This window comes from Amia ocellicauda, chromosome 16 (genome assembly GCF_036373705.1).
Source record: "Amia ocellicauda isolate fAmiCal2 chromosome 16, fAmiCal2.hap1, whole genome shotgun sequence".
Taxonomy (NCBI): domain Eukaryota; kingdom Metazoa; phylum Chordata; class Actinopteri; order Amiiformes; family Amiidae; genus Amia; species Amia ocellicauda.
In genome coordinates, this window is record NC_089865.1 from 11,056,563 (window position 1) to 11,067,468 (window position 10,906).

Consider the following 10,906-nt stretch of genomic DNA (forward strand, 5'->3'; position numbering starts at 1 on the left):
GCCAGATCTAATGTCAACTGAAAGTCATTCTCTTCATAAAAACTCCAATACAGTAATTTAATGATGTAGCTTTGGACAGTGTTTCTCACAAATGTGTGTGTGAATTATTTAATATTTAGCTGACAATAACTTAAACTACTGTAGTGTCCAATGATTTTGCTACATAACAAACAATTAATAAATACATTGGAAGTAAACTGGTCATTTCCAATGATTTAAGAAATGCATGCTTTGAAAGAATTATGTTCTTCAAAAGATCTACAGTATGCTTCATAACCCAGATATTCCAACATGCGCCTTTTGATTTGGGGGTCATGAGTGTGACCTCAACCATGGATGGCTTGGCACACATATAAATGTACAATAACCATCTTGGAGTTGGCTCAGTACCTATCTTAAGGTTGAGGGGAATATTACTTGGCTAGACAAAATCCCCATGGTTTAGCTTCTAGATTCAATAGCTCTCCAGTTGGATGGGCTCAATCAAATGTATAAGCTCAGTGAAGTATGCAGTTGAACGGAAAACATAAGATACTGTATACAAGATAGCTCTTTCCTTTTAGGAATAATATGTATTTTGAAATCCTATTAGAAAAACATCAGCAACCACAACCACACCAATAATAAAATAAATAAATAAATAAATACATACATACATAATAATAATAATAATTGCAGATAGTGAAGCAAACTGTATATATACAGTATATATAAACACATTTATATTATAAAGATAAAGCCATTATTGGCCTCAATATATAGGTATGTATTTTCTAATTTATTTAGATTATCAGTTTTTTTATATGTTGAGATGTAAAGCCCATTAGGTAATTTGCTACGGTCATGTCACTCATGGATATGTTGTATCCAGTCAATTAAACTCTCCAGGAGCATCTATATACCCAAGGCTACTGCTGTTTGTACACTAGGATTAGGAAGAAGATTATGGGTATGTTCAGGGTTAGGAGAGATTTAGGGTTAAAGTGTGTGGAAATATACCAGTCTCTCCTCATTGCAGTGCTTTGTGGACTACTGTGGACACACTGACTTTGTGATCATATTTACAATGGACAGTATGCCAAACTTGGACCATAAGGACATGTATGCTGTCTGCCTTCAGGCAGAAAAAAAGAAAAAAAAAAAGAATAATAATGAATAAATAATGCTCTGTAAACAGCCTAAATGTGAATGTCAGACCTTTCCTACCCTAATCTATACCCAAGATTAAAATGAACCTTTGTCAACATTTATATTTATATATATTTATATTGTGTCAAATCTTCAGGTAAAACATATATGGTAATTCATTTGCCTATCACCTAAATAATGTTCAAAATCTTAATTCCGAATTATGATAACCAGAGAAGTGTATTTTTGAGACTTTTGAGACATTTTGTGAATTTGAGACTCGTGACTTGGACTCTAGTTAGATTTAAGACTTGACTTGGAAAATTTTAGAATACCTGAGACTTGACTTGATCACAATGAATTGTGACTTGAATTGGACTTGAGCTGGTGACTTGAGACGAGTCACTAATTCACAGGCTGAGTTTCTGCCTAGTTGCTCTTCCTGCCAGCAACGTGCGGCGATTTGTTGGGCAAGCCTCAAACGTGTGAGGGAAATAAATCACAATATTCTGTGATGTCACTGAAAACAACTCATGTGTCATCTACTGTGTGCTAAGTTAGCTATATGCAACATCCCAACTAGCAAGTTAATCATGTCTAGACCAGTTCCAAATGTAATTGCCTTTAATTTTAAAGATTTAATTGTAACATCGAAAAAACAGAGTTGGTGTCTGCCAAACCCGTGGAACAGAAACCACAGAAACACCGACAACAACTTCAAACTTTGTTCGTCAATTAAATTCTCACAAAGAGAAGTAAGCAAGCATGAGTTCTAAATGCCATTACATTCCACTGTGAGATTTTTAGCTACATATCTATTCTCCGCGTATTATTAATTTTGCAGAAATTCAGTGTACAGCGTATCTACACACATATATAAGTGTAAAATCTAATAATAAGATGCTTGTTTAATATTTAGAATTTTTTATGGATTTACACATACTAATCAATCAGAAACACCATTCAAAAATGGTGCATACTGGCAAAAATACATGTGGAAAGGAAAGGTAATTGAGGTAAGTGAGCACTTCTATGAGGATGATTTTGGGAATACTGAGTTACACTGGGTGTATCTCTTTCATATTCGTTCCCATAATAAGGTGCTCCGTGAATCCCCCAAAAACTAAAGTAACTGAGTATTGATTACTATAAACGAAATCCGACAAAATAAACATGTATTGATTACAGTTACATTACTAGAAAGATAGATAGAATAAGCTTTGTCTGTATTATGTTTAAGCAACTCAATACAGAATCTCAGTTTATTGTCTGTATTTCTTTTGTTGTGATTCAAAAAGCACCTTATTACAGGAGCTAGTAGGAGAGAGATACACCAATACCTTCCCACACAATGTAATTCACAAAGCAAATCAAAAGCAAAAAAAAAAAAAAAATGCTCACTTACCTCAATTTCTTCCTTGTCCTTTTCTTTGCTTTTTCGCCGCTATGCGGCCATAAAGGGGTTGTTTTTCGCCATGATTAGTGTGTAACTCTAAAAAGAAAAACAGCAGCCGATAGTAATGCAAAGTGTTTATATTATCCAATGGTAACTGTATAGCTTCCCCCAGAATGATACAGGCTTTCTAATCAAGTTCAAAGTTGAAGACATTCTGGTACATCAAGATCCATTTGGTGAGCATTCAACGTACTGGTATGTCCATATTTAAAGTGTTTAGTCCTATAAAATCAACTAAATAATTGTGTTAAATTTGAGGCAATGAACTTTTAAAAATTAAATAACTAAAAATGATATATTTATACTGTATTAGTAAGACTAACTCATGTTGAAGAGAGAAAAATTGTGCTTTACACCATTGTATTACATCAGTAGGGTATCTACCCCTAATTTAAACTTTCCAATCTCAAACTTTTGCCATGGAATTTTGGAAAAGACACACATGAGATAAATTAATGCTTAATTAATTCCTACCTTTTAATTCCTGTTTTCTAAATGTTTATATTAGGGTGGGTTGACAGAAAGGGTTAATGTGCTGCGTAAAATGTAATGTTAGGTAGGTATGACTTGGGCTTGAAAAGGTTGTGAAACACATAATCAGCACAACTCTCATTTCAGATTTCTGTAAACATCGCTTCTGATTTTTGCAAACTTCACAACACATTCAATCAAGCAGCTGCAGCCCATTGTATTCTCAGGGGTGACCTGTGTCAAGGAAGACAATCAGAACAATGTTAGGAAATGTTGGGTTGCTGCAGGGTGTAGGGGATGAGCAGAGACTGCTGTACTGCTTCAGGAGCGGTGAAGGGGCTGTTGTGGAGGTGGATGAGTACCCCTGCAAGCCACCCTGGGGAGCACGGAAGCGCTGGGGCACACGCTTCTTCACATGCTTCTTAGGTGCCACCTGTGGTACGAGCATCTGTAAGCAGTGATGCAAATCACCAAGGGGGCGAGGCCTCTGCTGTGGAGGCGGGCCAGGAGCTGGGCGCTGAGGCAGCCGACACTGAGCTGGGGGGCCCTGTTGAGAGGACACCTGTACCATCTACTGAGATTGCTCCTTGGCCTTATAGGAATGCTCCAGCACGGCACAAACATGAAGTCAAGGGTGATGGACACATCAAAGAAATGAGACTTATCCTTCTCCAGGACTTTTGTCTGAGTGAGGAAGAGTTGATGCCCCATGACCTGTGCACCGAGCTGCATAAGCTCAATAAGGGTCTCAGCAGCAGTCGTGCAGAAGTCACATTTGAGCTCAGTGTTTGTCTGCTCCTCCTGAACCGCTACATATACAGCCAGGAGACTTGCAGTTGTCCTGTTCTGCCAGTTAGGCCAGGAAATATCACGCGGTATGGCTGAGAATGGCGGGTTGGAAATCATAGCTGACGATTTATCTATGATGGAGTCCAGTACCGGAAAAGCTGGGGCATGACTCAGACCTGTCCCATAATGATTGGACTACTTGTAGGAAGTTAGGGAAAAGTGGCAGTGACCGCAGGCACTTCAATAGAGCTTCCTTGCAGTTAAACAAGGAACACTTCGGTGCAGGCCGCTGCTGTCCCTACTATGGAGAGGAAGTCATCATTGAGAGAGGTGGTTGCACCAATGAAAACCATTTGAGTGTTGATGGAAATGCTTGAGTTTTGATGGAAATGCTCAACTATTGATTCGGGAGCGAGTGAAAGTAAAAATGGTGGACAAAACACCTCGAGCGTGGATGAAAAAGCACTCCATGTTGGCAAAACAACTGCATTGTCGACGTTTGTCAAGAGAATACTGAAGGAATGTCTTGAGAGTCGAGGGTGGGATTAATCGAGTGTCAGCACAGACGGCCGATGGACCACAAAGAGGATTGAGAGACTTGAGTGTTACACATTGGCGATAGCAACAGAAGGGGTAAATTGAAAGGTAAAATACCCATAATCCCTTCTTGGGGACTACATTGGAATTGAAAGATAACTCTTAGATACACTTGGAGTTATACCCAATAGTTATGCCATTGCATCATTTTCAAAATGTACTTTTGTGTTTTTGATCATTATCTTGTAGGTTATGGTGTGAGAAGAATATCATACATAAACACATTTGAGAAAGCACGTTGTTCTCTAATGGAAATTGGATGAAATGTCTCACATAAATGCATACAAATGTTATTAAAAACAAGGGGAGACATTTTCTCTTTCCAGGACTGATACCTTTTTGTGCATTTTAGTTTATGGTGATTCTTTCTCTTAGTTGAATAACTCTGCGTCCAAATAACTGACTACCAATGTACACACATATATATATATATATATATATATATATATATATATATATATATATATATATATGAGAGAGAGAGAGAGAGAGAGAGAGCGAGCAAGAGAGCGAGAGGGGGAGGTTTGAAGGAATTGGGAAAGAAAAGTGTTGAGGTTTCACAAATATAATTTTGTATTATTATTTTCTTTATTTTTCTTTTAACTTTCAAATGTCAATTTTATACTATATCTTTGTTCACATACTACACTTGTTTTGGTTCTGGAGAAATAATAGATGTTGAAAAAATAACAAAGACCTTTCTGAAATTGGCATAGTTGTACAAATGGCCAGGAGATTTTGGCTTAAAAGCAATTTCTACTTGAATACCCCTGCTGGAGTTAAAAAAAAAATACTCCTTAGAGATGAGAGGAGCTGCCTGTTGAGGAGCAATCAGCCATTTCGAATTTCAGTTTGAACTTGTAACATCAGGCTACGTGTGACAAATGACTACTAATGTGAGACTGTAGCCCACTTATATGAGATTATTGCCTTCTTCTGTGAGGCTATTGACCAATCATATGTCACTATTAAAACAGAGTTTGACTATTGACTGTTGACATGAGAAATGATCTGCTGAATGCTTTTAAAGTCTTCTTTTAAAGTCTTTCTTAAACTGAAATAGAAACTTGGGTACTATGTATAGAACAAAAGAAGAAAACAATATAGACAAACCATATAAGATTGGCTATAAACCCTTTAATCTGAAATGCTTTTACCAGATCTGCATGTTTTTATCATATGAGTCACTGTAGGTACATTGAGGTTAAGCTTTACAGAAAACATTTGTGTTTTGTATGTGTTCTACCTCTACACATCTGTGTTAAATATTTTAGAGTGTTTACATGTTATCTAAATGTAATATGTATATTGAGAAATAATAAAAGCTACAAATTCAGTCTGTAAATATATTTGTGGACCTACAATTTGCTATAAAGTCAATCATTAGTACATTTCAAGCTCTGTCATGGAACAATGACTAGTGATTAAAAAAAATGTAATAGAGATACAAATTTCACATGACTAGGTTTGTCAGATTTCAAATTTCAATTAATAATCAAATAAGACTGATTCTTGGAGAATGAATTGGAAGTTAATCCCACTAGTGTATTCAATGATTTGCATAGTTTCTGTACCAGACTTGCTCCATCTGTTTAGGTTAGGGAATATTGACAGAGTCAAAACACTTGTGGATGAAAAAGCAAAGAAATAGTTCCACTGTAAAATTTTACAAACAAATAAACAAAAAAGATTAATGATCAGAGAGAGCACATTAATAAAACTGTCTCAGTTGAATTCTGTCAAAAAACTGTTGATCAGAACTGTATCTCAGATCACATCAGGAGGAGCTCATTATTCTAGGAGTTTTTTACAACATGAATAATTAATAAATAACTACCCAAGTATATTAGCAAACGTGTCACTGCCTATGGGGTGCGTAGGGGCGACACGCTCACGACCACGCCACCTCTTTTGTTTGACGAGAGAGGACCTCATTCACCCCCCATCAATTCTCTCCCCGGGCAGGCTCGACCGGACCCCAGAACACCACTACACGGAAGGCAAGTTCACAAAAAAGTAACAATTTATTATATATAGCTAGAACAGGGCATGAAGACTGTACTAGCTCAAAACCCTTGGAAGTTGGCATCCCTAAAATTCTAAAACCTATATTAAAATGCCTTTAATAAAAATGGGCACATAAAACACTAAAAACCCTACCCAGAATAACAAATAAAATAAAATAAAGAAAAGACTAAGTAAAATAAATAAAACCCAGTTTCCTAATATAAAACACAGAAAGCAACGTCAAAGTTTCACAGTCTCTTCTGTTCACAATGGGTGACACCACACGGAAGAATCCCCCTTCCTCTTGGAGAAAAATCTCTTTGCAGCTGGGTTGGAACCCCGTCGACTAACTGGGACCCCAACAACTGCACATAGGAACAAGTATTAGTCCGTCTCAAATTGCACGAATTCAAATGTAATTAATGAATGTCTTTTCTTCTATCCCGCAGTCACCCGTCTGCATCACAAAGACCGAAAAATAAATCACAGCAGGTAAGTCTCTAGCCCCAGGACAGGGAACCCTCTCCACAAAGTAAACCGGCAGAGGAGATCTCAACAAAGTCTTAATAAAGAAAGTTCAACCTCTGCAACGTGTGGCTTCCCTTTTCTAATTATTCCCTTCTAAAGCATTACAACCAGGTACTTAACGCTCCGTAGCATGCGCTGTCATCTCCAGCAATCCAATGTCCGTTGTTTCCAAAGCTTCCCTTATAATCCGTGCTTGGAGAAATCTTCGCCGTTCACTGCTTTCCCAGTCTTCAGTCACTCTGCCAGTTGCTTCACTCCAGCACTACTGCTTGGTTCCCCTCTCCGCCAGATGTCCTGCTCAGTAGTCCATTGCTCTCTGTTAAATGACCATTTCCCTGGGCTTAAATACTAAATAGAGAAATAGGGGCACAGGAAAAAGCGACCACTGAGAAAGCGTGCAGGTTAGTCCATGTGAGAATGTGGTCCGGCAGCTTGCGCTTGGCAACAAAAGCAATTAATTAATTAAACCAATAATCAACCCAAATACCAAATTAACCATACAAATAGAAACAATAAGGAAGTAAAAAAGAACATACTTCATAAATAAAACAATCGTGAATAATAAACAGTGCACAACACAATAATTAAATGAAAAGAGTGATAATAAACAAATAAATAATAAGTGATCAATTAATGCTAATGGCCAATCACGCCCCGCCTGTGACACTCCCCCCCACTGTACTGATGGTCGTCCCCGAACATCTCTTACAATCACAAAGAATTTCCCCTTTCTCTATACCGCTGTGGCTTTACTCCAAAATTCGCTTGTTGAGAGCGGCGCACCCCCTCTACCAAGGGAGCCGCAGGTAACTCACCCACATCCGGTGTCCTTGGCCTAGGCACCTCCCCCCACCTACCTCTGGTTGCATGGGTGGAGGAACAGGCTCAGGCAAAGGTACAGGAGTAGGAAAACGGGCACACATGGGAAAAGCCCACCATGCCAACTCTGAAGGGGGAGTTTCCCTTAACCCACTACCATCCGGGGCCACCGAAGGAACATTCCCCTCGTCCATCTCCCTCCAAGCCCAGCAAGACCTCAAATGGCGCCGATGGATGGTACAAACAGGACCCTCCCTACCCTCTGGGCGTAGCTGATACACCGGGCTCCCATCCCACAAACACGACACCACCACAAAGGGGTCGGGAGCCCAGTGTGGAGCTAACTTACCCTGGGCCCTGCGGTGGAAGTTACGGATAAAAACCCTCTCTCCTGGCAAGAAGGGGTACTCACGGCTCTCCGATTATTGCGGTGTCCATCCTGTTCTTGACGTTTTCCAGCCTTTTTAGCCGCACTCCGATAGGCGGCAATCAGCCGCTGATAGTGGCCGGCTACCCACCCCTCCAATGTTTGAGGCATCAAAGACGACAAGGCCCCAGTTTCTACATCTACCGGGAGACGGGCCTGCCGACCAAACATCAGGAAAAAAGGGGCAATAACCTGTTGTCTCATGGACTACATTATTGTAGGCATGAACTAACTCGGGGAGCCGATCGGGCCACCTACTCTGTTCGGCCTCTCCCAGTGCCCCCAGCAAGGAGAGAATGGTCTGGTTCATCCGCTCGCAGGCCCCATTGCCCTGTGGATGGTAGGGAGTGGTACTGCTCTTGTGCACACCATACATATTTGCCAAGTCAGCCATCAATTGTGATTCGAAACTAGCTCCCCTATCACTATGGAGGCGTTCTGGACAACCAAATGGCTGTATAACAGCCTTCCACAAAGCTTTTACAGTAGTGGAGGCGGTCTGGTCCCGCACTGGCACTGCCCATGCAAAGCGGGAGAACAAGTCTACCATCACTAGCACATAAGGGTAATAATCGTCAGGACGTCCCAAAGACAAGTGATCGAAGGCCACTATCTCCAAAGGATACGAAGTTCTAATTGGGACTGTGGGGGCCCCCACTTCCGGACGCGCCTTTGACCTGGAGCACTGATATCACTCCCCCACCCAACGCTTCGAGTCTTTGCCCATCCCATACCAAAAATACCTCTCCTGCAATACCAAGAGGGTGCGAGTACTGCCAGCATGACCGGTGGCTTTGTGGTACCAGGCCCACACCTGCCTCCCCTTTGCTCTAGGAATCACAGTCTGACGGATTTGTTCCCCCATAACTGAACCTCCAAATTACGCACTAATCGGCCCTCATACAACTGTAACTGAGACCACTCATGTAACAACCGCCGAGCCTCTGGGGGCCATTCCCGAGCAACTTCAATTGGGGGGTACTGACCCTTCTCTAACCATGCCCAAACTTCTTGGAGTGCTGAGTCCTCCTATTGCCATTTAGCCCAAGTGAACCCTTCCCTCAATGTAGAAACATCTGTCAGTTCCCCCGTGCTACCCTCTCTCTCCACTAGATTTTCCCTAACGACTCGTACTTGACCAGGGCCTTCAATGCTTCCTTCTCCAGGGATCCGGGACAAAATGTCCACATTCTGATTCTTCTTCCCTGGCTGATGTTTAATATCGAATACATAATTGGCCAGTTGGGCAGCCCATCGCTGTTCAACCGCTCCCAACTTAGCTGTACTAAGATGTACCAAAGGGTTATTATCAGTGAAGACCGTAAAGGTCATCCCCCAAAGATAGTCTTTAAATTTTTCAGTAATGGCCCACTTAAGGGCCAACAGCTCTAATTTAAAAGAGCTGTAATTCTGGTCATTCCTTTCTGCAGGATGTAAGCTATGACTAGCATAAACAATAACTCTCTCCTTCCCTTCCTGTACTTGGGACAAAACTGCCCCCAGCCCATCCAGGCTGGCATCAGTATATAAATTGAAAGGCTTGGCAAAGTCTGCATACGCAAGAATAGGGGCACTCACCAGTCTAGCTCGTAACTGCTCAAAAGCCGACTGGCACTGCGGCGTCCACGTAATGGTGGTATTTTTCTTTAAGGGCGCTGCTCCCACCAACAACCCATGTAGAGGGGCAGCGATCTTGGCAAAGGCAGGGATGAACCGTCAATAATATCCCAAAAAAGACCGCACCTGCTGCAGAGTCCCGGGGACAACCCAGTTCTCCACGGCCACAATTTTCCCTGGGTCAGGGGCCACCCCAGCCTTACTCACCCTATGCCCAAGATATCCCACCTCTTTCTGCAGCAGATGGCACTTTAACCCATAATCATGAAGCGTCTGAAAGACCTGTTCTAGGTGAGACAGATGTACATTAAAATCAGGAGAATAAACAAAAATATCATCAAGATATATTAGCAAAGACTTGTTCACCTGATCTCCTAAGCATCGTTGCATCAGGCGCTGGAAAGTAGCGGGAGAATTACAAAAGCCAAACGGCATCCTCTCAAACTCGTACAGCCCAATTGGAGTCGCAAAGCCTGTCTTCTCCCTATCCCTAGGATCTACCGCCCCCTGCCAGTACCCGCTGGCCAAATCAAGCGTCGAATACCACTCAGCCCCGGTCAAGCTGGTCAGAGACTCCTCAATGCGTGGAAGGGGATAAGCATCTTTGTGGGTGACCGAATTCAAGCATCGATAGTCTACAAAAAAACGAAGCGACCCGTCTTTCTTTTTAACAAGGACAACGGGGTCGGCCCAGGGACTACTGCTCTCCGAGATGACACCCTGGGTCCTCATCTGTTGAATCAGGCCCCGGAGCTCTTGGAACATCGCCGGGGGTACAGGCCGATAATGTTCCCTCGACGGGGGAGCAGCTCCAGTAGGGATATGATGATAAACTGCCTCAGTTCGGCCAAAGTCCTCATCATGAGCCGCAAACACACAACGCCACGACAATCCCTCCGCACCGCGGGCCCACTCCACCGGGACTCCCATCTCAGTAGAGTGGACTGGGCACACATCCACTTCCACTACATCTGGGAAGTGATATTTAAATACTACCTCCTGTTCTTCGTGTATCATTGCAGGGTCGAGGCTGGACAACCGGGTCAGCGGACGTCTATGGGGTAAGT